This window comes from Lolium perenne, chromosome 3, assembly GCF_019359855.2.
Source record: "Lolium perenne isolate Kyuss_39 chromosome 3, Kyuss_2.0, whole genome shotgun sequence".
NCBI lineage: Eukaryota > Viridiplantae > Streptophyta > Magnoliopsida > Poales > Poaceae > Lolium > Lolium perenne.
The window spans coordinates 142,432,143-142,441,740 of NC_067246.2; positions in this window are offsets into that span (position 1 = coordinate 142,432,143).

The window sequence follows — 9,598 nt, forward strand, 5'->3', positions numbered from 1 at the left end:
AAAACAACAGGTCATCTCTGTATGCGCTATATTTTTATTGCTTCATACGCTATGTGTTGTTCTTGGAGCGTCTTTATTTTTGTTTTTTGTTTTATTTGTTGTAGCATATGTTGGATCCTGGTACATTTTTTTTAGAAAGACCCGCTTCCTTTTAATTGCATAGAACGCTCTAGTTTTCATTGTTATTATTCTACGAGTGTTCTAGTTTTCTACTACTTCGTTTAGCTCTTGTTCTTTCACTTGAACTTTGTTCAGAACTCGTTAGTATTTTTATTTTTGTATGATTAGCTCTCTGGTCCATAATGTATTTCATCTCTGAGAGTTATTTCAAATAAGTTAATTGGTGTTGGATACGAGTAAAATATTTCATGACTATAGTGATGCAAAAGGAAGCATGTCTAGACTGTGGCATAGACTTTGGCATGTCATGTTGGATGTTATTCTTGTCATATGCTTAGTATTTACTGTTGTATCATGACTTGTCTCAAATAGATGAGAGTGCATAATGTGTCATTGAAAGAATCATGTGTTGTTTCTATCATAAAAGCATAATATTGTGGTATTCTCCTTTGATGCTTTATTGGGTTGACTCGGCACATGCTTATACCATGTTATGACTATAACCAGTCAACTAAAGCCTCTATGATCATTTAGTTTTTGACTTGTAATATCACTTTATGCTTTGACTTATAATGTTTTGTCGCTATGCATGATTATGGCCATTACTGCTCTCTTAGTTAGTCGCTCTCAATCTTTTGCTAGCATTCACCTGTGCTGAGTATGAACTCTACTCATGCATCAAACCACCATTAAACAAAGTTTATCAATTGTGTCCACCATATCTACCTAGTAGCATTATTGCTATTCCAAGGAATTCATCAGTTTTTTTATCTTCCAAATTAAATTTTGGCATGAGAAAATTAGTGAGTAAATCTATCACAAACTTAATGGCACATTTACTTTCTTGCACTTAATAAACTTGATCATTGTGCCTATCTTATGAAGTTTATATGTTTGCAAATTGCGAGTTGGGAGTTAGTATAACCATGCTTTCATGGGGAACACTGATACGTCCAAAACGTATCTACTTTCCCGAACACTTTTGCTATTGTTTTGCCTCTAATTTATGTATTTTGGATACAACTAACACGGATTAACGTTGTTTTCAGCAGAATTGCCCTGGTGTCTTATTTTTATGCAGAAAATCAACTTTCAGGAAAATCCCCGGAAATAATTGCAATGGACCTATTTTCACAGAAGACTTACGGAGCCAGAAGACGAGACGGAGGGGCGCCCTATGGTGGCGCCGCCTCGGCCAGCCCCCGACGCTCCCCTCTGGACTACTTAAAGCCCTTGACCTAAAAACGCACGGGGGTTCAACCAATTTTCTAGAAGACATCCAGAACTCCGCCGCCGTCGCGAAACACAATCTCGGGATCAGAAACTCCGTTCTGGCACCCTGCCGGGATGGGGAATTGGAGGAGATCATCGCCACCGACGCCTCTCCATCAACCATCCATGCTTCCCCCATCCATGTGTGAGTAAATCCCTCGCTGTAGGCTGAAGGGGATGGTAGGGATTGGATGAGATTGTTCATGTAAAAGCCATAAGATTGTTAGGGCATGGTGCCTAGTATCCGTTGTTGGTACTTTTATGATATTGTTGCAACTTGTTATGCTTAATGCTTGTCACTACTGCCCGAGTGCCATGATTTCAGATCTGAACAAGTTATTGATTCATGATGATATTCATTATTTTATGATCTTACCTGCAAGTTGTATACACATATTGCTGTCCGGAACCCGAGGCCCCAAAGTGACAGAAATTGGGACAACCGGAGGGGAAGGCTGTGATATGAGGATCACATGTGTTCACGGAATGTTAATGCTTTGCTCCGGTACTCTATTAAAAGGAGTACCTTAATTACCAGTAGTTTCCCTAGAGGCCCGGCTGCCATCGGCTGGTAGGACAAAAGATGTTGTGCAAGTTTCTCATTGCAAGCACGTACGACTATATACGGAACACATGCCTATGGTTATTTAGTACTTGGATACTATTTTATTATTATCTGCAAATGCCTTGTCTTGATTATTACATGAGTTATCTTATCCATGCAGCGCCCGTTCATCCATCCCTACGCCTACAGTATTTTAATCTTGTTGTTTACTATAATTACTACTGTTGTCTTTATTACAATGTTGCTTATATTTCACTATTGCTACTGCTATAAAACTGTTGCTACTGATAAACTATTGCGAGCAAGTCTGTTTCCAGGTGCAGCTGAATTGACAACTCCGCTGTTAAGGCTTACAAATATTCTTTGGCTCCCCTTGTGTCGAATCAATAAATTGGGTTTTACTTCCCTCGAAGACTATTCTGATCCCCTATACTTGTGGGTCATCAAGACTATTTTCTGGCGCCGTTGCCGGGGAGCATAGCTTTATTACCATCCACCACAAGAAAAGGTACAACTCTGAGTACCTCTGCTGCTCTTGATTCACCATTGATACGTCTCAAACATATCTATAATTTCTTATGTTCCATGCTACTTTATTGATGATACTCACATGTTTTATACACACTTTATGTCATATTTATGCATTTTCCAGCACTAACCTATTGACAAGATGCCGAAGAGCCAGTTGCTGTTTTCTGCTGTTTTTGGTTTCAGAAATCCTACAAAGGAAATATTCTCGGAATTGGACGAAATCAACGCACAAGGTCTTATTTTTCCACGAAGCTTCCAGAAGACCGAAAGGGAAACGAAGTGGGGCGACGAGGCGCCGACACAACAGGGCGGCGCGGCCCAGCCCTTGGCCACGCGGCCCTTGCGTGTGGGGCCCTCGTGTCGCCCCCTGACCTACCCTTCCGCCTACTTAAAGCCTTCGTCGCGAATACCCCAGTACCGAGAGCCACGATACGGAAAACCTTTCAGAGACGCCACCGCCGCCAATCCCATCTCGGGGGATTTAGGAGATCGCCTCCGGCACCCTGCCGGAGAGGGGAATCATCTCCCGGAGGACTCTTCATCGCCATGATCGCCTCCGGAGTGATGTGTGAGTAGTTCACCCCTGGACTATGGGTCCATAGCAGTAGCTAGATGGTTGTCTTCTCCTCATTGTGCCATCATTGTTAGATCTTGTGAGCTGCCTAACATGATCAAGATCATCTATTTGTAATGCTACATGTTGCGTTTGTTGAGATCCGATGAATATGGAATACTATGTTATGTTGATTATCAATCTATCATCTATGTGTTGTTTATGATCTTGCATGCTCTCCGTTGCTAGTAGAGGCTCTGGCCAAGTTGATACTTGTAACTCCAAGAGGGAGTATTTATGCTCGATAGTGGGTTCATGCCTCCATTAAATGCAGGACGATGTGAGAAAGTTCTATGGTTGTGGATGTGCTGTTGCCACTTGGGATAAAACATCAATGCTATGTCTAAGGATATTTGTGTTGATTACATTACGCACCATACTTAATGCAATTGTTTGTTGTTTGCAACTTAATACTGGAAGGGGTGCGGATGCTAACCCGAAGGTGGACTTTTTAGGCATAGATGCATGCTGGATAGCGGTCTATGTACTTTGTCGTAATGCCCAATTGAATTTCACACTACTCATCATAATATGTATGTGCATTGTCATGCCATCTTTATTTGTCAATTGCCCAACTGTAATTTGTTCATCCAACATGCTATTTCTTATTGGAGAGACACCACTAGTGAACTGTGGACCCCGGTCCATTCTTTACATCGAATACAATCTACTGCAAACATTGTTCTTACTGTTCTTCGCAAACATCATCATCCACACTATACATCTAATCATTTGTTATAGCAAGCCGGTGAGATTGACAACCTCACTGTCACGTTGGGGCAAAGTACTTTGGTTGTGTTGTGCAGGTTCCACGTTGGCGCCGGAATCCCTGGTGTTGCGCCGCACTACACTCCGCCACCATCAACCTTCAACGTGCTTCTTGACTCCTACTGGTTCGATAACCTTGGTTTCTTTCTGAGGGAAAACTCGCTGTTGTACGCATCACACCTTCCTCTTGGGGTTCCCAACGGACGAGTGCTTTACCGTCACAAGCAACGCTTTGTCTGACGCCGTTGCCGGGGAGATCAAGACACGCTGCAAGGGGAGTCTCCACTTCCAATCTCTTTACTTTGTTTTTGTCTTGCTTTACTTTATTTTATTTACTGCTCTGTTTGCTTTATTATATCAAAATACAAAAAAATTAGTTACTTGCTTTACTTTATTTACTATCTTGTTTGCGTTCTCCATATTAAAAACACAAAAAAAATTAGTTACTTGCATTTACTTTACTTATTTTATCATGTTTCCTCCTAAGTTCACTCTGAAAGATGTACCGGTAGGACGAGGGTCTATCATTGGAAAAGATAATATAGAAGATTTTTTCACTCATATTAGTACGGTTGAAGATTTTGAAGATAGACACTTGATAGAACTTGCTCCTACTTATGAAATTGCTGCTGCCTCTTTAGTACACATGCTAGAAGCTAGATTTGTTAATCTCAACCCTGTAATTCAACATATGTTTCTTACACTCTGTGATATGGAAAAATGAGAAAAGAAAGATTTTGTCTTAGTAACCCTTCTTAAAGAATTTGGTGATGTAGCAAGAGAAGCTAGAAAAGTCTTTACTAAATATAAGATGCTTGGTTCTTATACCAACTTTGCTAGTACCCTTGAAAAGATGGAAAAAGATAGACAAAAGTACACTAATAAAGTTAATTATGAGGGGGATATTAAAACATCAATACCTTGCAAGCTCTTAGGAATGTGCGAGGCACTAGAAAAGAATTTTAATTGGATTGTTCCTGAAAATTTGTTTGATGAGAGTAGCAAGCCTAAGAGTAATGAAAAAGGAGCCTCTGAAACTTACATAGATAAGATACAATGCATAGTTGAGAAAACTCCAAACCCCGATGTTGATGCTTCATCTTTTGATAACACTTGATACACACTTTCTGCGCCTAGCTGAAAGGCGTTAAAGAAAAGTGCTTATGGGAGACAACCCATGATTTTACTTCTGCACTTTTTGTTTTATATTTGAGTCTTGGAAGTTGTTACTACTGTAGCAACATCTCCTTATCTTTATTTTATTGCATAGTTGTGCCAAGTAAAGTCTTTGATAGTAAGGTTCATAGTAGATTTGGATTACTGCGCAGAAACAGATTTCTTGTTGTCACGAATTTGAGTAGTATTCTCTGTAGGTAACTCAGCAAAATCTGCCAATTTACGTGAGTAATCCTCAGATATGTACGCAACTTTCATTCAATTTGAGCATTTTTATTTGAGCAAGTTAAGTGCCCCATAAAAATTTGTCTTTACAGACTGTTCTGTTTTGACAGATTCTGCCTTTTATTTCGCATTGCCTATTTTGCTATGTTTGATGGATTTCTTTGTTTCATTAACTTTCATTAGCTTTGTGCAATGTCCAGAAGTGTTGAGAATGATTATTTCACCTCTGAACATGTGAATTTTTTATTATGCACTAACCCTCTAATGAGTTTGTTTTGAGTTTGGTGTGGAGGAAGTTTTCAAGGATCAAGAGAGGAGGATGATACAATATGATCAAGGAGAGTGAAAGCTCTAAGCTTGGGTATGCCCCCGTGGTTCATCCCTGCATATTTCAAGAAGACTCAAGCATCTAAGCTTGCGGATGCCCAAGGCATCCCCTTCTTCATCGACAAATTATCAGGTTCCTCTAGTGAAACTATATTTTTATTCCATCACATCTTATGTGCTTTACTTGGAGCGTCTGTTTATTTTTATTTTTGTTTTGTTTGAATAAAATTGGATCCTAGCATTCATTATGTGGGAGAGAGACACGCTCCGCTGTTGCATATGAACACATATGTTCTTAGCTTTATTCTTAATGTTCATGGCGAAGATTGAAACTGCTTCGTTAATTGTTATATGGTTGGAAACAGGAAATGTTTCATGTGGTAATTGGTATAATGTCTTGAATAATTTGATACTTGGCAATGGTTGTGCTCATATAGGTCATGCTTAAGCTCTTGCATCATATACTTTGCACCTATTAGTGAAGAAATACATAGAGCTTGCTAAAATTTGGTTTGCATGATTGGTCTCTCTAAAGTCTAGGTATTTTCTAGTAAGGGTTTGAACAACAAGGAAGACAGTGTAGAGTCTTATAATGCTTGCAATATGTTCTTATGTAAGTTTTTCTGTACCGGTTCATACTTCTGTTTGCTTCAAACAACCTTGCTAGCCTAAGCCTTGTATTGAGAGGGATTACTTCTCGTGCATCCAAAATCTTTAAGCCAAAAACTATGCCATTTGTGTCCACCATACCTACCTACTACATGGTATTTTCTGCCATTCCAAAGTAAATTGCTTGAGTGCTATCTTTAAACAATTCAAAAGTTATTACCTCTTATTTGTGTCAATGTTTTATAGCTCATGAGGAATTATGTGGTGTTTATCTTTCAATCTTGTTGGGCAACTTTCACCAATGGACAAGTGGCTTCATCCGCTTATCCAATAATTTTGCAAAAAGAGCTGGCAATGGGGTTCCCAGCCCCAATTAATTAACTTTCATAATTTTACAAATAGACACTCCTCCATGGTATGTGATTGTTGGACGGCACCCGAGGATTCGGTTAGCCATGGCTTGAGAAAGCAAAGGTGGGGAGGAGTGTCATCAAAATAAAACTAAAATAAAAGACACTCCTTCATGGTATGAGATTGTTGGAAGGCACCCGAGGATTCGGTTAGCCATGGTTTGTGAAAGCAAAGGTTGGAAGGAGTGTCACCCAAAAATAAAATAATTTTTTTTTCATGGGAGCCGCTCTTTGAAAGTCTGTCTGGCAAGGGGGTTAGAGTGCCCACTACCATTCGTTGACAACAACAAACACCTCTCAAAACTTTACTTTTTTGCTCTCTTTATGTTTTCAAAATAAAAGCTCTAGCACAAATATAGCAATCCATGCTTCCCTCTTCGAAGGGCCTTTCTTCTACTTTTATGTTGAGTCAGTCTACCCACTTCCTTCCATCTTAGAAGCAAACACTTGTGTTAACTGTGCATTGATTCTTACATACTTGCATATTTGCATTCATCATATTACTTTGTATTGACAACTATCCATGAGATATACATGTTACAAGTTGAAAGCAACCGCTGAAACTTAAATCTTCCTTTGTGTTGCTTCAATGCCTTTACTTTGAATTTATTGCTTTATGAGTTAACTCTTATGCAAGACTTATTGATGCTTGTCTTGAAAGTACTATTCATGAAAAGTCTTTGCTATATGGTTCAGTTGTTTAACCATTGTCTTTACCATTGCTTCGAATCACTTCATTCATTACATATGCTTACAATAGTATTGATCAAGATTATGATAGCATGTCACTTTAGAAATTATCATTGTTATCGTTTACCTACTCGAGGACGAGTAGGAACTAAGCTTGGGGATGCTTGATACGTCTCAAACGTATCTATAATTTCTTATGTTCCATGCTACTTTATTGATGATACTCACATGTTTTATACACACTTTATGTCATATTTATGCATTTTCCAGCACTAACCTATTGACAAGATGCCGAAGAGCCGATTCTTTGTTTCTGCTGTTTTTGGTTTCAGAAATCCTACAAAGGAAATATTCTCGGAATTGGACGAAATCAACGCCTAGGGTCTTATTTTTCCACGAAGCTTCCAGAAGACCGAAAGGGAAACGAAGTGGGGCGACGAGGTGCCGACACAACAGGGCGGCGCGGCCCAGCCCTTGGCCGCGCGGCCTGGCGTGTGGGGCCCTCACGTGGCCCCCTGACCTACCCTTCCGCCTACTTAAAGCCTTCGTCGCGAATACCCCAGTACCGAGAGCCACGATACGGAAAACCTTCCAGAGACGCCGCCGCCGCCAATCCCATCTCGGGGGATTCAGGAGATCGCCTCCGGCACCCTGCCGGAGAGGGGAATCATCTCCCGGAGGACTCTTCATCGCCATGATCGCCTCCGGAGTGATGTGTGAGTAGTTCACCCCTAGACTATGGGTCCATAGCAGTAGCTAGATGGTTGTCTTCTCCTCATTGTGCCATCATTGATAGATCTTGTGAGCTGCCTAACATGATCAAGATCATCTATTTGTAATGCTACATGTTGCGTTTGTTGGGATCCGATGAATATGGAATACTATGTTATGTTGATTATCAATCTATCATCTATGTGTTGTTTATGCTCTGGCCAAGTTGATACTTGTAACTCCAAGAGGGAGTATTTATGCTCGATAGTGGGTTCATGCCTCCATTAAATCTGGGACAGTGACAGAAAGTTCTAAGGTTGTGGATGTGCTGTTGCCACTAGGGATAAAACATCAATGCTATGTCTAAGGATATTTGTGTTGATTACATTACGCACCATACTTAATGCAATTGTCTGTTGTTTGCAACTTAATACTGGAAGGGGTGCGGATGCTAACCCGAAGGTGAACTTTTAGGCATAGATGCATGCTGGATAGCGGTCTATGTACTTTGTCGTAATGCCCAATTGAATTTCACACTACTCATCATAATATGTATGTGCATTGTCATGCCATCTTTATTTGTCAATTGCCCAACTGTAATTTGTTCACCCAACATGCTATTTCTTATTGGAGAGACACCACTAGTGAACTGTGGACCCCGGTCCATTCTTTACATCGAATACAATCTACTGCAAACATTGTTCTTACTGTTCTTTGCAAACATCATCATCCACACTAGACATCTAATCATTTGTTACAGCAAGCAGGTGAGATTGACAATCTCACTGTCACGTTGGGGCAAAGTACTTTGGTTGTGTTGTGCAGGTTCCATGTTGGCGCCGGAATCCCTGGTGTTGCGCCGCACTACACTCCGCCACCATCAACCTTCAACGTGCTTCTTGACTCCTACTGGTTCGATAACCTTGGTTTCTTTCTGAGGGAAAACTCGCTGCTGTACGCATCACACCTTCCTCTTGGGGTTCCCAACGGACGAGTGCTTTACCGTCACAAGCAACCATCTTATTATGACCACGCCATGTATGATCCACCGGCGTGGAACCCTGACCCTCGCTGGGGTTGATCTCCACTTAGGCAAAAAGCCTAAGCTTGGGGGAAGGTATGCCGGCATCACTCATTCATTGCATATTAAATTGCCGGTCATTTGTATATACTTGTTTTGCTTCTTTTGGTTGTTTCTATTTCGGTTATTTTTATTTCAGTAGGCTCTTATTTTAGTTTTTGAAGGTTGTTACTACTGTAGTAACCTTTACTTTTACCTTTTTTTTCATTTGTGTGCTGATGGTTGCCTCTAATATGAGGAAGATGATATTTGGGGAAGTGTTGTCTAAAAAACAGATTCTGGACTGATACTAAAAAAATTCCTAAAAATAGCCAGAACGTTATTTTGAGCAGCCAATTTTTTTACATGTTCCCCAGGTTATCATCTAACTTTCATTAGTTGAGCACTTTTCGAGTTGAACAGCAGAAGATTTTCTAAAAAAATGATTACTGTACTGCTGTCAAGTTTGATGGATTTTTGCCACCTTGTATTTGTGTGACTCTTTTAGTTTTCATTCTCTT